The 20682-nt window shown below is 43.0% G+C and overlaps 1 long non-coding RNA gene across 1 annotated transcript; it reads left to right on the top strand.

Annotated features, from left to right (window-relative positions):
- The first annotated feature begins 13362 nt into the window (after positions 1-13362).
- LOC310753343 lies at positions 13363-15695 on the top strand. The gene is made up of 3 exons (XR_014543334.1): positions 13363-13654; positions 14282-14396; positions 15548-15695. It is a non-coding gene; the product is annotated as an uncharacterized lncRNA (long non-coding RNA).
- Positions 15696-20682: the final 4987 nt, after the last annotated feature.

Genomic DNA, 20682 nt, shown 5'->3' with positions numbered 1-20682 from the left:
AGAACTTAAGACTAGAAAAACAGAGAAAAACCAAAATTAATTGAATCATCTATCCCAACTCCTGAAGAATGATTTCTGCAGCAACCCACATTAACAACATTTGAAGAAGCCACCTCCCCAATGTAAAAACAGAGCCAAAATGAAGACAGTGATTTACCCCAAGACAAGGACTGGAAAATATGGGCTATTTACCTGATCCAAGTGAGCAGTTTGCGTAAATGTACATATTTGCCAATAAAGTAAGACTGATTATTTGAATTAACAACTCTGATCATGCAGGGGCTTTGTAAAGGCACAAGAGATGAGCTTAGTGGAAGAAGAAAGCATCTGGCAGCAATGCTCAGGAAGAAGAAGAAGAAGAAGAAGAAGAAGAAGAAGAAGAAGAAGAAGAAGAAGAAGAAGAAGAAGAAGAACTGGAGGCAAAGCTGGAAGTAATAGTTGCTGTTGGACTAGTAGCTAATAAAAAGCCAAGAGGCCCAAAAGCTACACAAACTCTCTTCTAGAGCTTGTAGTAAAATCCATTAGAATAAATCTCTGCACTTTTAATGCTAGTGTTCCAGGAAGGTTTTTTCTCCCCCCCCCCCCGCCTGCTTTTAACCGTTGGCTTGGTAACAGCAGCTGTTACTGTCAGGGGTGGCATGAGGGCAACAGCAACACTTATCACTTCAGTTCTTCAGGAGAGGCTCACAGTGTCTCTGGCTGGCTGGCAAGATTTAATAACAGCAGGACCCTCCCTAGAGCAATGCCACCGCGCTTCTCTCAGGTTACGATCTCGTATGCAATTTGGCGAGGCTTCCTTTGCCCACGTTTAACAGGCAGGCGAGAGGGCAGAGCCCTGGGCTGGGCTGCCACTGCACTGGGACAGCCAACAGGGGCTGTTTTGACACAAGATGGTGGGGAAGCCAAACGTTGGCTTAGCAGAGAGCCGAGGGCAAGGGCCGCAGCTCAGCGGGAGAGTGTGTGCTTTGCATGTCAGAAAGGCCCCCAGGTCCAATCTCTGGCGTTTCCAGTTAAAAGGATCAGAGTGCAGGCAATGGGGAGGCTCACTTTGCCCGAACCCCATAGGAAGCCCCTACCTATAGCTCCTGAATGTGGCCTGCGTTCCTGAATAATAACAATAAAGGTGCAGTGTTTAAATACAGCTACACAGAGGGATGAAGCAAGAGAAATAATACAATAACAGCTAGCGGCTGTGAGATGTTTTCAGGAGCACTGAATGTTAAATTAAATGAAGGACCAGCCCTGCGAGCAAGCTTACAATCTGATGGGGAAAGGGAATCTAGAAGGAACACAAAGGGAAGCGAAGGATGGGGAAGAAGAAGCTAATTGATGGCAGCCAGGGCGGGGGAACAAATGTGTCTTCTTCCGCCGCTGTTTTAAAAAACCAAACCTGATGGAGATGTTCTAATCAAGAGGCAGGGCATCCCGGAGAGAAGGAATGAGAGGAGGGGAAAGGGTGCGAACCCAAATAACAGAAGAGATGCCGGTTTTGACAAGAAGCTCTGTATGTGGAGAGCTCTGTGTGGATAGAGCAAGAGGGAGGATAAAGAAATAAGAAAGTAGAAAGATAAGAAGGACTCGGAGTATGAAGACATTTATAACTTAACAAAAGAAGTTTAAATTGAATCCTAGAGAAATGGAATTCAATGCAGGGCAGCGAGAAGAAAAACTTGGATAAAATGAGGAATTGGGAGGGCTGAAGAGCGGGGGACGGGGGCGGGTGTGGAAGAACAAAAACAAATGAGCTGCAGAAATTAAAATGGAGGAAAACAGCTGAAAGTAAGAAAAAGGGAAGGCCAGATAGAAAGATCATTACGATAATCGTTACCAGTCTAGACACTGTAGGAGAATTAAGCAGAATCTTTCTAGTATCAATTGAAAGCAAAGAACAAAGTGGATGAGAGATATCGAAAAAGTTGAAAATAGTGAGATTTAGCTGTAGCAGAAAGGGGAAAAAGAGATAGAAGACCAAAAAAAGAAATAATAATCATTGTTGTTTTTTGTATTATTATTATTTTAGGGTGGTGGTTTTAGTTGTGATGATGATGACTAGATTTCTTACTGGCCCTTCACCATAAGGTCCCTGGGTGGATTGCAATTATATAAGAATACAGTGTTAGACTTAGAACAATTGTGAACTGATAAGGAAAGAAAAGTGCATTTAGATCTAAAAGAAAGAAAGGAAAAACATTGAAGGAAGAGAAGCAGAACTAGGAAGACAAATGAAAACTTTACTCATAAATAGCAATAGTCCCAAAGGAAACATTTCCCTAGAATATGAATAATGCTCAGTTGCATTACAAAATCAAGCAGCCTTTCTCCAAAACACATGGAAGAACCCACACTCAGGTCCTGCTTGTTGGCTTCCCATAGGCATCTTGTTGGCCACTGTGAGAACAGGATACTGGGTTAGATGGGCCTTTGGCCTGATCCAGCACAACTCTTCTTATGTTCTTAAGGCAAAACCAAGTTCCTCAGTGGTGATGTCACCAAAGTTTGTCATTATCTGGTAGTGAATACAAATCTGACCAACTCATGATGCTCTGGTGAATAATGGAGCATAATTCATCTGCCCCCCTCCCACAAGGTAAACTAAGAATTTGCAGGTGCATTTGCTAAGCAACATTCAGACTGTTCTGTAGGCTCATATGCAAAATTATGGTCCATGAGGGACAACCTTTCATTGACCAGCTAAGCAAATCACAGTAAAGTGTTGCTTTCCTTTTCAGCTTGAGTCTATTTTTTGTTCAAGTCATAGACAGTAATCACAGCTCAGACAGAGCTGTGAAAACACCCCCAGAGGGTGATTTTTAAGGCTCCAGGAATTGTGGGAAATCCCAGGGAAGCTCCAGAGCCTGTGATTAGCCTCCACAACTACAACAAAATTAGATGAAATTGTGAGGAGCAGTCAATAATAATAATAATGATAGGAGTATGTTAAAGTACAGTCGTTTTTATGAGTCAGTTTAGACTCTAACCACTCCCCCACACACAATGTCACTATTTCTGAGCATGCACAGTTCCTCACAGAGCTTTGTGACACATAGTTTTCCAGGCACCTAGGGATGCAGCAAGGATTTCAGGTGCCCTGAAAAGTAAATGTCTCAGGGCGTATAGACATCACACTTCTGGTGCTGCTTAGTAAATGAAGGGCTGTAGCTTAATGGTAGAGCATCTGCTTTGCATGCAGAATGTCCCCGGTTCAATTCCCGGCATCTCCAGGAAAAATCACCCAGCTGAAACTCTGGAGAGCCATTGCCATCCAGCGTAGACCAGAGGCAGCCAACATTGCGCCATCCAGATGTCATTGGATGACAACTCTCATTATTCCTGGCCATTGGCTGGGGCTGATGGGAGTTGGAGTCCAATAACCTCTGAAGGGCACAACACTGACTGACCCTGGTGTGGACAATAATAAGGCTGCTTGTTATGGTGCAGCAAAGCTGATGTGCTTGTGAGTAGAGAGCATGGAAGGCTCAGGTGAGAGACTGCAAGGTCCACAGCACGGGGTCAGGAGGAGATCATGCCCTGTTGTACATCTTCTAAATCTTATCCAGAATGCAGTGAAGTCTCTGAATTTTGGAACTGGGCTTGGAAAAACGACAAGACTCTTACTGAGTTCCAGACTGAGCCAAGGGCAGTTTGCCCTGTCATTTGTTTTCTTAGATAAATATGTGTGTTTTTTTCAGTAATAATAATAATAATAACAACAGATGAATATATTTGATGAGTCAACTGTCAGACAGGCAGATATAAGAAGAAGAGTGTATCAGGGTGGAAAGATGACAGCTCTAGATCATAAACACAGAAATGATAAAGGAAGAGGCAAGGGAGCCCAAATGAAGTAAATAACTAGAAATGGACCCAGAACAAAACTCTGCAAAACATAATGAAAGGGTTAGAGGGCCTGTCAGTTAGGAAGTTAGATGAGAAAGGTACAATATTGCCTTCTTACACAAGCATAATGGGCGTAGACAATTCTGAACTCAATGAGCCAATGGTCTGGCTCACTACAAGTCAGTTCTTATATTCCAAACATCAAGAAGCAAATTAAGTCTAAAGTCTAAAGCCACCTAGTGACTAAGGTATGTAATGAAACTATCCAGAGGGAGAGGAGCATTTTTCACAGAATCCTTCTTCCCCTCCAGCCACTTCTGTCCCCAGAAAGTGTGCTCAGTTAGGTTCTGGAGACCCCCGGCATAGCGTAGGAGTGAGTGTTGGGAGTGGGGAAGGGAAATCACCTCTGCCCTCTATAGGATCCTCTGCTGGATCCCAGCACCTTTCCATGAATAGAAAGAGCCCTTTCTGTTCGCAGAAGGGAGACTCTATATTTGCAAAGGATTGCATGTCCCCAAAGCTGTGGGAAGCACGGCTGTAGCCCTCGTTCCTCTCCCACTCACACAATCCTTTTGACGGTCCCAACATGATCTTATAGAGAAGAAAAGATAGGGACCCTGGGGGCCTCTCTGCTGCACAGCCCCCAGTGCTTTGTGAAGAAACAGAAACTGTCTCTGCACTGGCATCAGGCAATTGGCCACCACTCAAGGGAAGCACAATTTTCTGCATGCTGACACTTTAACAGGATGGTGACATGACAAGGAACCATCAGTCGCAGCATTAGCCAGAGAAGAGGACAGAGAGGTACAAGAGTAAAAGGGGAGCATTTAGCTTTTCAGAAGCTGGCCCCATAATTTAAGTGTCAGTACTCAAATGTTAGGTCAGCTGTTTTGATCAAATGTCAGGAGGAATGGTGTGCCAGGGAGTTGTGCTTCGCACTTATCTGACACCGCCGAATAATGGGAAAATATTCCAAAGTGACATATTTTTGTCCCCAACCTTTTTCAAAAGAGAGAGGTGGGAGGAGGAATATAAGAGAGAGAGAGAGAGAGAGAGATGAATCAAACATGAATAGGCAATGGCCCTACGTTGTTTCAATAAATGTGAAGCTTTTCCTTGCAGAGCACATTTCAAAAATGAAAACAGTGGTAGGCCAACCTAACCAGAAAAGAAGCATGATTTGTATATCCCCGCTGATGTTTTCTCTTGATCTTTCTTAGGCAGCCAGCTTTTCCTCTTAAGAAAGACACTGCTAATTTGCCAGCTCACGTGACTTGAACAGAGCACAATTCTGTAACCTTTTAGCATTTCACGCAGAGTACCTGTGTGTGACTTACTTTTGGCTCATCAAATTATGCAATGATGACACAAGACCCTGATGAGATGCTTTAAATAGTATATGCCAGAAATCCATTCTTATTATTTATTTATTTTTATTAAAGATTTTCTGGTTTTACAGAAGTATATGGAATGTCTCTCGTATTTTTTCCATGTAACATTTTTACAAATCAGTTTCGTTTGTTGAGACATTAGGAAGAAAAGGGGTGGGGGGAAGATGGGTGGGGTTGGGTGGCGATGTTTCTATTTTGCTTAATGTAGGTAGGGTTTGGTGTCAGCGTTACTCATGCCGGTTCTCTGCTGTTCACTTGTGTTCCTTTGGTGGTGAGAGAGGTTGGGGGTTGGCCTAGGGTGTGGTTGTTTGTTTGTGATTGGCTGTGGTGATCTTTGTTTTTGTGTGTGAGTGGGGTGGGTGGGTGTTTTGAATCATTCTTATGAGGTCCAGACTGTTATGTACTGAAGTTCTCATCCTGGGCCAGCAGGGGGATACTGTAGATAGTTATGCAAATAAGGGATCAAAAGTGACATTCAGTGATTGGATAGTTTTAGAAAATTGTTACACTTACGTTGCATTGAAGCTCTATATAAGCAGGCTGACTGAACCCTTCAGTTCAGTTCTGTTCTGGCCTGTGAATAAACAAGAGCTGTTTGAAGATTCGCTGTGTCGTCTGATATGTTCACCCACAACCTAACACAAACTAGACACAACAAGGAATTGGAATGTCTTTCTCCCAGTGGTTTGTGGTTGTCGCTTACTGGGGGTGGGATTGCCTTGGAGGCTGTAGTCAGAAGTGGAAGAGGACTGGGGAGCAGAAAAGCATTGGGCAGAGAGCTGTTTAACCCTTTCTCTTACTGCCAGATTCATGCGCAATCTACTTCCCTGTAAAGAAACACAGGAACCCTTTTGTCTAGGAGTGCCTTCTGCAATCTAGTCCCCTTCAGATGTTGTTGGACTATGGCTGACCTGGCGGTGGCTGATGACAGTCATGGTCCAAAATATCGGGAAGTCTGGATTGGTGAGGGCTATGCTAGAGCATCAGAAATTGAACTGAGCATCTCGGATCACTGTCTATTATGCTCAAATTACGTGGTTTCTGGACTTCCATTACTTTTTCTCTGCTTTTTTTCCTAGGCATGCAGCATCAAAGGAAGAACACCCTCCTTCCATTGTTTCTTCCAGCTGTTTCTCATGTCATTTTTTAATTATTTATATTTTTTTATAGATATATAAAATATGCCCTTCAATATTGCTACATCCAAGTACAGAAAGTCACTAAAACAATTTTAAACAATACAATAAAAAGGCAGGATTGAAAACAGCCATGTCAAACACATCCGGGTAGAGAATAGCAGGAAATCATGGCAGTGAAATAAAGCACAATTTTGGAAAGCCTGAAAAAGAAAAGGGATTTCACTCAAAGCCAAAAAGACATAGGAGTAGGCATGAGGCAAATCTCTATGGAGAAGCCATTTCAAAAACAAAATGCCACCGCTAATAAGTCATCAACCACCTAACTTTTGACAGCAAGGGTCCCCAATATGGGTCTCTGAATATGATCTTTGGTGTACTGACTGATTTATGTGAAGAACATGCTCCTTGCCACCTCCAAACTGCTTGTTCATCTGCTGGGAGGAAATAGAGAGAAACTGAGATAACTTAGTCACATAGATGAAAAAGCATCTTGGGGAAAGTGAGAAGCCCTCTTTATGATCTGTTTATAGTTAACACACCTGGATAGGGATGTGGCTGAGTTCTCTGGAATGACAAGCACTTTGGGCCTCTGATGCAGTTGGGTCTTTTCTTTTTCCCATCGTATAAGGGAATCATATAAGGAGCCCAAAGACACCTGAAAACCTTGTTAGGTCACCACTTCTGTTGTTCCCAGCATTCAGATTGGCTCTACTTCTCTGAGCCTGACTCCCAGGTCGTTCTTTAACCATGTACAAATTTGTGTATAAGACTGGACTTTGCCTCTGACCTACTGGTTTGACCCTGGACCCAACCCTGACCTATGTTCCTGCTTGGTGATTGTATTACTTTTGTGAATGACCTTGCGATTTGACCCACTGACCATTTCAACTTGCTCTGTCCTACTTTCCTCGCTGCTTCTGCCCCGGACTCTGCTCTCCATTGGAGGTGCTGGTTAATATATTGCAGTAGTGTGCACAGTCTGATAAGACTGCTGGGTGAAGGGGAAATTAAAACTTAAGGTTTATTGTTGTTGTTTAGTCGTTTAGTTGTGTCTGACTCTTCGTGACCCCACGGACCAGAGCACGCCAGGCACACCTGTCTTCCACTGCCTCCCCCAGTTTGGTCAAACTCATGTTGGTAGCTTTGAGAACAATGTCCAACCACCTCGTCCTCTGTCGTCCCCTTCTCCTTGTGCTCTCAATCTTTCCCAACATCAGGGTCTTTTCCAGGGAGTCTTCTCTTCTCATGATGTGGCCAAAGTATTGGAGCCTCAGCTTCAGGACCTGTCCTTCCAGTGAGCACTCAGGGCTGATTTCCTTCAGAATGGATAGGTTTGATCTTCTTGCAGTCCATGGGACTCTCAAGAGTCTCCTCCAGCACCATAATTCAAAAGCATCAATTCTTCGGCGATCAGCCTTCTTTATGGTCCAGCTCTCACTTCCATACATCACTACTGGGAAAACCATAGCTTTGACTATACGGACCTTTGTTGGCAAGGTGATGTCTCTGCTTTATAAGATGCGTCTAGGTTTGTCATTGCTTTTCTCCCAAGAAGCAGGCGTCTTTTAATTTTTTTAATTTTAACTGCTCTCACCATCTGCAGTGATCATGGAACCCAAGAAAGTAAAATCTCTCAGTGCCTCCATTTCTTCCCCTTCTTTTTGCCAGGAGGTGATGGGACCAGTGGCCATGATCTTAGTTTTTTTGATGCTGAGGTTCAGACCATATTTATTACACATGGCAAACAAAGTCATTATAAGTACTGTGCAGGCTGACATGTGACCAGGATGGAGCCAAGAAGTTAGCACCAGCACATGCTGTGTCATACTCATACTGGCTTGGACCAACTAACTTGGGGAAGAAGCAGGAAGTAAAGTCTAAACGGAAGTGATCTGCTCCACCAGCAAGTGGTTAATTAAAGAGGAATCAGTGAGGGGAGAATGGGTTGCCTTTCTATCGCCCCCAACTGGTTCAGGTAATGTATTGCAAGCATGGTTGCTTTCCTCCCAACATCCATCCCATACACACTGCCCATGGCTCAGCATGATGCAGTAAAAGGAAACAAAATGTAGAGGAAAGGATCACAGAACTCTGCATAAGACATAGATTAAGTCTTTGATTCATGTAATATGTGCACAACATAAACGCTGTTATGTTTTTACTTCAGTTGCCTGTGGAGCATTTGTACTCACTGAGAAGCAGGATGGTCCAGGAAGCAAACAAACTGGCTTAGATCAAAGGGGTTGTCGTCTTTCTCAACTGTAGTCTCAAAGAATAATTGTGCATAAAACATAACATTGCATCATTTTCCAGCATGTAAAACAGAAATTGCAATGCTTGATCTTGCACCATGGTTATTCTGAAGACGCATGGGTAAAAATCATAATTTTTAAATTGCCATATAAATTATCGGCTGTAATAAGTGTCTTGCAATGATGCTACAAGTGTAGTTTCCTACACAGAGAAAAAAGAAATAGTGTTAAATATTCCTACAGAAGAAGAGGAGCCAGAGAAACAAACTGATTTATTTATTCCCTGCCAAGTCTATTAACTAGATGCCTTTCCCATAAAAATGCTGGAGGCAATGAACAGCCAAATGTTTAAAGACAAAAATCACACAACATCAATATGAAAAATCACATCAAAGTCATGTAAAACCCTCCCCACCCCAACACTCAAATAACCCAAGAGCAGTGATAACAATATCCCAAAGCTGAAACACGTTAAGAGGTCAGTTAAAATCTAAACTAAACAGCAAGTGATTTTTAAAAACAAAATTGCTTTTACTTCCCAGACACAACATTGAGCGTAGTGATTATTTTTTGTTGTTGCTTTCATTTGTTTGGGGACAGGGGTGCCAACTTGAATAAAATATTGATGGGGGGCAGGTAAGCCCTGCCCCGCATAATCGACCAGAAGACAGGGTGCACACACACCATTTGAATGGCAATGCCCATCAACTTGGGGGGCGGCCCCCTCAAATATTTTATTGTGGGGGCCAAGGAGTTAGCTCCTATGTCTGTTGGACAGACGTGAAATCTGTGCCACTCCAGATGTTGTCAGACTCCAACTCCCATCAACCCCACCCATTGGTCAGGGAAGATGGTGTGGCGTTTGCCTCCTAGGTGGGTCATAAGGAAAGGGTTAAAATGAGTGTGATGTGATTGGCCGGTGGAAACTGATAGGAGGAATTAGAGTGAGAGTCGGTATTGTGTGAAAGTTAGTTGAGAGGTGGGAGTTGGAGAAGGAAGAGGGAGGAAAAGTCTGTGGGTTGGTCGAGTTGTGGTGTGAGAGGGAGTGAGAGGAATTGTTAGGTGGAGTCAGATAGATAGTTGGAATAATCAGTTTGAAGTTGTTAGGAACGCATAGAACAGTTACGGAACTAGGATTAAGAAACTGCTAAGAAAAATTAACTGAAACCATAAGCTTGTTCATGCCTATAAATAAACGTGATTATTTGTTAATGTTAACAACTGTCTGGACTCCATGATTACCCGTGAGGAGAAATGGGTTGGTGGCAGCAAAGAAAGCAATCACAGTGGTGGCACAGGGTCAATAGACCGTCAAACGTCAGGGGGCCCTGTGTGATCACCACAGATGGGCACTGGTGTCCAATGACATCTGGAGAGCTACAAGTTCCTCATCCCAACACTGTGGAGATCTGTCAGTGCCATCATATTATGTGCTCATGCAAGGAAGGGTCATGTCCATAATATCTGTTTTAACCTAGTATTGCTCTGTGTCTAGAAAACCACCACAGGACCATGCCTAACATTTGCAGTTTGGGAGCATTTATATACTTTTCTATATATGAGCGTATGCATATTTTGCAATTTTTATATTTATTTGTATAGTTTCTGTACTTATTTTTGCATATTCCGCTTTTGTTCAAAATAAGAGGATGCAGCAAATTCTTTTTTCCATTTTCAGAGCATCACAGGATAGCAACTGCATCTGGAAACAGTGTGGGGGGGTTGAAAATCAGTCAATTTGTAATTATCTTACACATGCTTCCTGTTTTACGTGATCCGATCTCATGACCAACAACATCTGGACCATTCTTGTCTCCATAATATGTGCCTGGCTTCACCACAGTTATCTGTTGCTAGAGAGATCAGCAATGAAGCACAGTTGATAAAGGAAAGCTGGCATTTATGAACTAGGGAGACAGTAAATAAATGTAAAATGGTTTGTTGAATTGAGCAGTAGGGTGCCATAAGAGGCTTCGCAAAGCAGACTGTGGCTTTTGCATCGTCTTTCTCCAGTTTTCCCAATCATCATTTTTTTTGTGTTGGTTTATATGCGACAATGGCTGCAAGAATTTTAATAGCGTCAAATTGGAAAGGAGAAAAGGTACCAACAAAATTGGAGTGGCAACAAAAACTAATGGAGTATGCAGAACTGGCCAAAATATCAGGAAGAATAAGAGACCATGCAGATCAAGCATTTTTTAATAAATGGGGTTTATTTTAAAATTATATAAAATATGACAACAACATAAAATCTGTGGCAGCTTTTGAATAACTTCTGTTATACATTGAACAGGACTAAGAAAGTACAATATCTTAGCTAAGCGATTATTTAAAATAGATACAAATAGTGTGCTAGATAAATAAACGTTCAAAGCTAGATGGAATTGGCGGGAAGTCAACGGAACTAAAAGAAGACTGTGATAAAGTGTAATGGATATTGACAATTTTTTAATGTTTATTTGTTGTGGATAACTTTGATTTTATGTTATTTTTTTCCTTTTTAAAGTTCAATAAAGCAATAAAAAAAAAAGTGTGTGCATGTTGAACTTACAGTAGTACTAACAAGGCTGGCTCTGGGCTTCTGGGGGAAAGCAGAGACTTCCCCAAAATGCCTTCTGGTGGCCCCAGTAGCAGAAGGCTGCGTCACTGCTGTTGGAAGGAGAGGGGGAGGCAGCAACAGGATCACCCCTGTGACCAGGAATGCTTTTTACCAGCACACCAGCTACAGTCATTCATAGACCATGGCAGCCTGACCACATTGGACCATGTATTGGTCTGATTACTGCCATGCACTTTATGTGGGGCTGTACTAGTATCTGGTCCTGAAGCTTCAACTGGTCCAGAATGCAGCAGCCAGATTGCATTAATTCGCAAAGCCCTAAACAACCTGAGCCCAAGAGGGCTACCTGATTCCTTATACTCCACCTTGATCACTGAGATTCTCTGATGGAGCGCTTCCAGTGGTTCCCCACACCCCTGAAGTCTGGCCATCACTAGGGGCAGAACCTTAAGCGTGGCAGCCCCTGTTCTGTGGAACGTCTTACCTGGAGAAGAAGCAAGGTGAGATACCAATGCTGTAAGCAAATTTGGGTTGAGATGCTTTGGACATCCCATAGTTTGTACAAAAACAAACAGTATAACCCGAAAGGATTGGCTGCATAATCACTATTTTGATATATTACATATACCAGAACATAATTTTGATCACACACACCCCCAATTTTGCAGATGGGAAACCAAATCTGTGCGACATTACCATGAGAGCCAATGGTAAGAAACCAGAACTGCAAAGTCCAAATCCAGTTCTGTTCTCTTGAGCACACCAGCTTCCTATGAATCCAGGTGTAGACTGTTCCAGCTCCTCTTCGTAGCCTCATTTTATAAAAGGTCCCTTTCCAGTATCCTTTTGATGCATCTAAGTTCATCTCATCTTGCTGAAATTAACTATAGCTTTTCCCAATTTAGATTATTCAATCCTGGCATGTAAACACTCTCTCTCTCTCTCTCTCTCTCTCTCTCTCTCTCTCTCTCTCTCTCTCTCTTTCTTACAGATATATTTGACTATTTGTTATGAATGGGGACCCAGAAGTTGCAATACTTAATTCTTTACCATTCTGGTCACTGGTGATTAAAATTCTTTAGTTCTCTTACAGTGTTAAGTGGCTCTGATGTCGAGCAAAAATGCTTCCCATCCAACCCTGTTAGGCTTTGATGCACGGCACTGAAAGAATCTGCTGAGAATGCCTTTGAAATGCAGCCATATATACATGGGCATACATATATCATACCCAGGCGGATACAGATGCAGGGATTACTATATAAATAACATTTACAAACAAACAAACAAAACCTGTTACACGCTACACTGGCTTCATGAATTTATAGCATATGGCACCGAAGCAGTCGGAAAAACTGTAAACTATAAAGAGGGTTTACACAATTCCTTCATTTATCAAGTTGCAATGAGTAATTTGTTCACCAGGCAGGAAGGAGGAAATATGCACAGCCAGAATGTGTATGCATCTCCAAGGTTCACACTAGAGATTGTCTTAGAAAACACATGCATGATTTGAATCCCAACTTGAAAGAACTCAGCAGCAGTCCCAGAGTTAATGTTATTACAGCAGCAACAGAAGTACTTTAAAACCTAAAATCTGGATCCGGCTCACCAAAAGTAGTCTATGGAACCTGGAGGGGCATCCCCATGCTAGTTTACAGTTAAGGACTATTCAGAGGAAGAAGAAGACAAAGACGAAGATGAAGAAGAAGAAGAGGAGGAGGAGGAGGAGTTTGGAGTTGATATCCCGCCTTTCACTCCCCTTAAGGAGTCTCAAAGCGGCTAACAATCTCCTTTCCCTTCCTCCCCCACAACAAACACTCTGTGAGGTGAGTGGGGCTGAGAGACTTCAAAGAAGTGTAACTAGCCCAAGGTCACCCAGCAGCTGCACGTGGAGGAGCAAGGAAGCGAACCCGGTTCACCAGATTACGAGACTACCGCTCTTAACCACCACACTATGCTGGGAGTTCTAAGCTGCATACCAGGAAACTACAAGATGTTACAGTCACATATGTGGGTAGTGAAGATTGTGCTTACTACCGGAGAAGGTGAAGCAAGTTTGGGGAAGTGAGTTGGTTTCACAAGAGCTCCACCTCAGCTTTAATTGTGCAGCCAGAATTTCCTGGCATGTGGCTGAATCCCATCCCTAAAGAGTGACTGTCTGGAAGCACCCTCTGATACAAGTTGCATCTTGTGGTTGGTGCATTCACATCAAGCTCCAGGGCTTGGAACGATACTGAGTCTTAATTTAATTCCAGAGATATGAATTTGAGTCAACTTGCCCCAGCAGGTTTAGCATTGTGAGCCCTGTTTTGAAATTGAAGAAAATGACTATTTTGGTGGTTGAGATACATCACAGAGGTTCAGAAGACATGGAGTGTGCTTTGAGCTCTGCAACTAATTTGCTGCCTGACTTTGGGAATTTCATCTCAAGCTTCCTGTCTGAGAGGGAACCTTATCAACTTCGATCTCACAAAGGTAACTTGGACTGACAGCTCTAAAGCATGTGTCTTGAGATTATTCTTTGCTGTTTCTCCTGTTTTCATCTATTCCAAAACCCAGAAAACAATAGTAGATAAAATGGGAACTTAACAGGTATGTTTAGGGGAACTCTAACCTTGCTGTAACAAAAGCAACCCTTCAGCTTTAGATCTACAGGTTGGCGTGATCAGAGTTAATGAAGATTATTGATTCAGTCATATTATCCTGAATCAACAATTCTTGCTTACCCAGGCAAGTAATCTCAGAGCATGTAAACCACACATCTTTCTTTACTATCTCAGATCATGGCTTGTTTGCTATGAATTATGAACTCTAACCATATCAGAATGCATGCTATTATTTACACAGTGGTTAGCAACTGGCAGGCCCCGGATTCAACTCTTCCAAGAAGAATTGCCAGCTGGCTCACAAAGAAACCCCTATCCCAGGTTATCTTCAGTCTCTTCAGACAAGAATAGCAGCAGTCATTGTCACGGGAGCTTTACACCTGCCTTGGTGCTTCCAGGAAGCTTAATAATTGGGAGTTGGCAGGGGGCAAGATGAGGATTTGAAGAATCGCACAGGTAGCTGCTAGCTAATCCATTTCCTGTTTATTTCTTCCAGATTATTACAGAATGGGGAAATGCTTGCACAGTTTCCAGGCAACCACTCATAATTCCTTTTATTTTCCTCAACCACTTTGATGATGAAGGGCTTATCTCCACATTAAAGAAAAATAGTATGTTGTCCTCTGCTCCTAAGATTGCATTACTTCAGCAAGCAAGGGTGTGAGTGTGTGAAAAAATGTGTGCGTTCCATGTGTGTAAGGAAACCAAGTTATCTCTGGCCCATAGGAGCTAACTCCTAGGAGATGAGGTCCCTTCACTCCCCCAATGAAATATTTTAGGGGGCCAGTCCCCCCCAAGTTGATGGGCATTGCAGGGCAGGGCTTATCTGCTCTCTCCCCAATAAATTATTCAATTTGGCACCCCTGCTCTGGCCTCAGTTTCTACATCAGAAGCCCAATTTCATTCAGAAGGTAATCTGGGTGTCTTCAGTTGTGAATAGCTCCTGCTGGTTTTTTGTTTTGCTTTTTGTTTGCTTGTTTTCTTGCTAGGATGTGGCCCTCCAGATACAGTGGTACCTCTGGTTACAAACTTAATTCGTTCCGGAGGTCCGTTCTTAGGTTGAAATCGTTCTTATCCTGAGGTGCCATTTAGCGAAAGCACGCCTCTGATGTGAGACTTTCACTCACATCCCGGGGCAAAGTTCACAACTGGGGGCAACTACTTCTGGGTTAGTGGAGCTTGTAACTTAAAGCATGCATAACCATAAGCATTCATAACCAGAGGTACCACTGTATTGCTGGACTATAACTCCCATCGTTTCTGATTACTGGCGGGAGCTGTAGTCCAACTTCATCTGCAGGGCCACGAGTCCCCTGTCCCTATTTAGATTTTTGCATTGGTTTTATTGCTTAATTTTAGCATGAGAGCCGTAGCCTGCAGGATAATGTGTAAAACCAACAGCCCTTTCACCGAGTTCTGACTACTTTTGTTTCTCTCGTGGCTGATGATAAAAGTCTCTGGGTACCCATGGATAGAAATATGTTCCCACAGCCCCCTCTTTCACACTGCATGGGTCTGTAGGTCTGTGCATATTTGCAAGGCATTTTTAAAAGTGCATAATACATGTCACATGCTCTATCTGGGAAATGGATTTCTATTCCCAGTGGAGAGTATGAATTGTGCAATTTTCATCCTCGCCATACTGTCCCAGTGCAAGCTGTTCAGATCTTCCTTTTGTTTCAGCCAAGGCCCCATGGAACACTTGAGCTGGGTTTGGGCTCTGGGGTCATTGCTAAGCAGTTTCCCCTTTCATCTCTTTCAGCGCTGACAGATGCATCTTGAAACAAACCTACAAGGTGCAGCTTTACAGCATCCCTTATTCGCTGGCACCTTTGAGACTCCAGTTCATTGAAAGTAATAAAACCACACCATCAAAAATAATACAAAATAATAAAAACCTTTTGAACAGGCTTTGGGCTCTGCTGCGCTACTTGGTAACGGATATTCATCTTCCTGGAAACTGTGTTGCTTGATTCAGTGCTGCTGTATGAAAGCACCAGCTGCCTCCCTAGCCTTGTTAACCCACTGAGTGCCAATGCTGCACTCTTTGAACAAATATGACATTTTCTAATTGATGCAAAGTTGAGTGTGTGTGTGTTGTTCAGGCTGCAAGCAAACCACACATATGTTTACACATATGTAGGATGTGTCACAGATGGCAAAATTAGTTTTGAGACACTGGTCCTCACAGGGGCCTCCAAAAGCTGCACTTGGATCTAAGTTTCCTTTTTGTGGTTAAGGTGGATGGTGCACTAATTCCATTCGATGTGATTGAAAGGAGCTCCTGTTTTACCCTTTAGTAGTTTTGGCAATTATGGTGGGTTTGCTCCAGCAGAAAGAAAGCTTTGCTCAACTAACACAATAAAAAGTGGCTTGCCACCAAAGATGGTCAGGACTTATTCCATATTGACAATATACTAACCAATCAGCATGGACATGGAGAAGAAGCAAAAAAAAAAAAACACCAAAGGTGCCAAGAAAAGTATAAGCAAAGCTAATTTCACGCATCTGCAAGGGATGAAGATTACTGTCATTGCTGTTCTGCTTATAAACTTCGAACACTCTGTAGCCAAATGGGCAAATACTCCTCCCCTGCCTCCAAAATCAGAGGAAGGTATTCATTGGGGCCATTGTATGAGTGAGGGATTGTAAAATACTCCCTCCCTCCCTTGCTGCAATCCTGATCATGATCCTTCACCCCACTCCACTACAATTTGGAGGTGGGGGGAAAGGGGGAGGAGACAAAACTATTTAGAAATGGAAGGGTTAAAGTGGTAGAGTCAGTCCCTAAAGAGGAAAGAGAGAATACAGGAAAAGGAAATGTGTGGAGCAATCTATACATGCCAGAACAACAGTTTGATAGGCCATCTATACCTAGGGAAATTGCACAGCTATTTAATTCAATTTTAAAAAATCTGAGTTGGCGTAAGAAGGATGCTGAACAAGAAAAACATGAGAGGAGATCTTTGTTTGTGATGGCATGCTGATGTCCTGTAAAGAGTAACTGAATACAGTCTGGTTACTGCATAGTAACTCTCTCCGTAGTAACTTATCTTTGCGTTAGCAACCATTCAAGGTACAAAAGCTCTTAGTCCAGACAATGTGAATTTGGGTCACCTGTGTAACAACTCTGCAGCAACTAACCATTTTTCTCTTCTGCAGCTTTGCAACTGGCACTTCAAACCTTAGAGCCATTTTGCCCATTGTCTGCCATTTTGTGTAGACATTTTGTCTGTATGTAGCTCAATATTTGTTGGTGCTTACTACTTCCCCCAGTTAAGCAAGCATGTATTGTCTTTACTAAACTAGCACTGACATGGTACAAGAACCACTGTGATGCTGTACCCATATTAAAGATTTCCAAAGTTACAAATCTGTGGGTTCACATGTAACATTTCTATTTATATGCACATGTAAATGGAAAACCAGCAAGTTTTGAACGATCCATTAACAGATCATTTAAAAATACAAAAATATGGCAAATACGAACAGAATAATATGAGAAGGAAAATAGGCATGTGCCTTTAAATACCACTGAAACCTAATGAATTTGAGTCTGGAGTGCCAGATTCTCAATGGCTGGTTATTTCATTGATGCCCCCTTAACATATGCCAAAGAAAAGGCACAACTAGATTAACCTTTGTGCTAATGGTTTTAGAAATAGGGGCAATAACAGATTCTGTGTCAAATCCTGCAAATTCATTGCAGCCTGAATGAATAATGCAAATGTTGTTTCATCTAATAAATGAATCACATTTGATGGATTAGACACAAACTCCAATCAGCATCAGCAGAAGCAGTAACTGATTATGTGAGAGAGTGCGCCCTGTGTTTACTAAGGCATCCCCAGATGACTGTAGCGGAATAGGAAAAGGGGGAAAGGCAGTGGAATTGGGGAAGGGGGTCGTGGGGAATTAAAAAGAGCCATGAGGTTTGGGGAAAAAGTCAACCAGTCTAGTTCTGCCTCTTCACAAATGAGTGTGCCCTCTACAACTAAGTAAATGGGGCTTGATCCATTATTATGCAAGGCAGGAAAACTAGAAAAGCCATTTGTTAAAATGGCTCTCTACTGAGTTCCAGCATTTTTGCACTTCGGCAACACAAACATCACTGAGAAAGGGCAGCATTTACCCGGGCTCGATTCATTAGAAGTCAAGATCACCAAAGACTTGCAGCATCTTTTAAAAATTTGATTAGAGCGTGTGGAAAATGGAAGGATGCTTCTCACCTGTGTGTGTGTGTGTGTGTAACAGACCACCTCTATGTAAGTGTGGTTATATCTTTATTACAGGCATTGGTTTTGTACCAGTTCAACTCAAAACTGCAAATTGTAATTTGTAAAAATTATGTGTTAAAGATCTCTGCACCTCTTCACAGAACTACAATTCCAAGCAGAAGAAATAACTCTCTAAACCAGTTTGTATCTATCGTGTATAAACACCCTTACATCGCTTATGTGTCTGAAAATTTACAAGTCACTGGGCAAGAATTTTCTGGACACCCTTAAGCCAGTGTGTCTGTGATTCTACATGAGTTCACCTTCACGTCATTCACACATGACATTCTGTGCCCTGAACCAGGCAAGACAGTGCCCATTGTCAATGCACACTCTTCACTGGAGGAAGCAGCAGCAGCACTGCAGACCAGTACATGTTTGCTTGCATCGAGGCGTTAAAGCATAAGAGTTTTCTGTAGAAACAGCTCATAAGCTACTGGAGCATTCATTGAGAAGGCAGCATCTCTTTATAAGCTCTACATCAAAAGCAGTACAAAACAACTCTAAACCTCCAGGCTACTGTGGGATTATACAGTCATGAAATACTTTATCCTGCCTTAAAAGCTGTCTTTGACTTTCCGCCTTGGGCGGTTTTTAGAAAAAGGCCTCTGCTCCCAGCTGCACAGCGGCAAAAGCTGAGCTTGCAAGATGTATTTGTGAAGGAGAAATGCAGACGCCCCAAATTTTATCCAGCCCAAAGATCCAGGGAAGATAAACTAACATTAAAATATCTCTTCCCGCTCCCACAAGTTGCCTGATAAGTCATAGGCTATTGCTGGAACACCTACTGCTTAGTGACTAGAGGAGAAAGCTAGCTCAGAGCAGGAGAACATTTACTGGAAGCTATGATTGTGCCAAGAGCCGCAATATGCTTTTATCACATTAGAGAACCGGTAAGCTATGCTGTGATTTGGATGCACTGCCTTGACATGGAGATGCAGGAACAGTGTTGGCTGGGACATCGCATTGCTCCCTGCAACAGGCCAAATTGATATTGTCAGAATTGGCTGGAAGAAATGGTGCTATGAAGAAAAGAGAAAAGGCTATGCAGAAAGGAATAGGCTTGCTTTTCAAACAGCTGGGGTCAACGGGGACAGGGAACAAATTTAGGTTCCACTCCAGTGGTGTCATCACAAGTACATAGGATTTCCTTTCTACCATATAAGGTAATGGTTGCCATTCACTCCTGTGGAGAAAAATTAAGTACTGCATTTGCAGAAAGGGCAAATTCTGCTCTAGCCCAATCAGAATTGCCCTCTTGTGTGGAGGAGCTCTACAGACAAACATTGGTACTCACAGAGATCTTCCTGTGATGTGCTTCAAACATGCCAAAGGCCAGGGGCATGGTCCCCAGAGGTCATTGATGACTGGGGTTTGGGTCCATGTGGCCCTGTGATCTACATATTCTTTCAGTGTGTGGTGTGAGAGGCCCTTATTTGCTTCTGAACCTAGGGCAATGCAATGCAGCTGAAGAGATGGGCTGGTGCAGAATAGAAGCAAGCTGGGTTCTGATGGGCTCAGCAAAGACAAAGAACAAGTTCAGCCCCTATATCTTTAGCCAGGGGCTCAGCCCCAATATCTTTAGCCACAAGCCAAATCAGGTCTGCCAGGCCAGCCAATCCAGCCTGCATCACCCAGCTTTTTGGTTGCATCACCCCTGATGTCACTGACTTGACACCAGGTGTGGGACATCTGCAGTTGCCAAGGAGCAAATGGCAGTGCACAGCTTAGGGTGTGATGCTAATTATTCCTTTGATAGGATATTGTTCCAATCCAGCAATGAATGCAAGCCCTGCTGCTTTCTAGCAGGCTCAGATCTACCTGATGTTATATGGTATCAGGCAATTGACAGATAGATGGACCTGCAGAAGGATGGCTAATTTTTGATCCGGCCATGCTGGACAAAAGTGGTTCCCAGCTCCTGCTCTATGGTGTCCACAAGCATTCTATAAAGTCCATGAGCACACTCATTTACATTCCCCCATATAAAAATTGTGGTTGCCATTCATTCCTTTTCCTATAGAGGGGGGGAAAGAGCACTGGGGCTGTTTGTCCATCTAGTTTAGTACTGTCTACTCCTATTGGCCACAACCCTCCGGGGTCTCAGACAGAGGTCTTTCACATCACCTGAGAGGCCTTTTTGACTCGTCTGCTGCCATTTTAACTGGATTGAACCTATGAGTACTCTGTCATTGAGCTATGCTCCCACTGCAATCAGAGACACTGTAACAAAACCTGCCCCTACTTCTAATACTGGCTGGCCTGAGCTCCACAGGCTGCGATTCTGCAGGGCAATGCAACAAAGCACAGCCCTTTCTCCAAACACACCCTCCCCACTTTAACAATGAGCGTTTTTGCTACTTTCCAAACCCTGGTTTGGTTTTTGCTATCCAGTTCCAGGTATGTCACTGTCAGCCCCTCATAATTGTTTCTGGTTAGCCAACCATGTTCAGGATTGGCTTTCCCAGTGGACATTATCTCCGAAATACATTTGGGGCTGAGAGAAAAGGGCAGGCTGTTGCCACGTTCAGGCTAGCCAAAGTGTCAGTCACCTTTCCTGCTGTGTTGATCCAGACAGAGACATCTAAATGCAGAAACTCATCCAAATGGCGGTGTATTC

The sequence above is a fragment of the Podarcis filfolensis genome (genome assembly GCF_964270895.1).
Source record: "Podarcis filfolensis genome assembly, chromosome: 2".
Classification (NCBI taxonomy): Eukaryota; Metazoa; Chordata; class Lepidosauria; order Squamata; family Lacertidae; genus Podarcis; species Podarcis filfolensis.
This window is presented reverse-complemented; position numbering and strand designations above follow the sequence as displayed.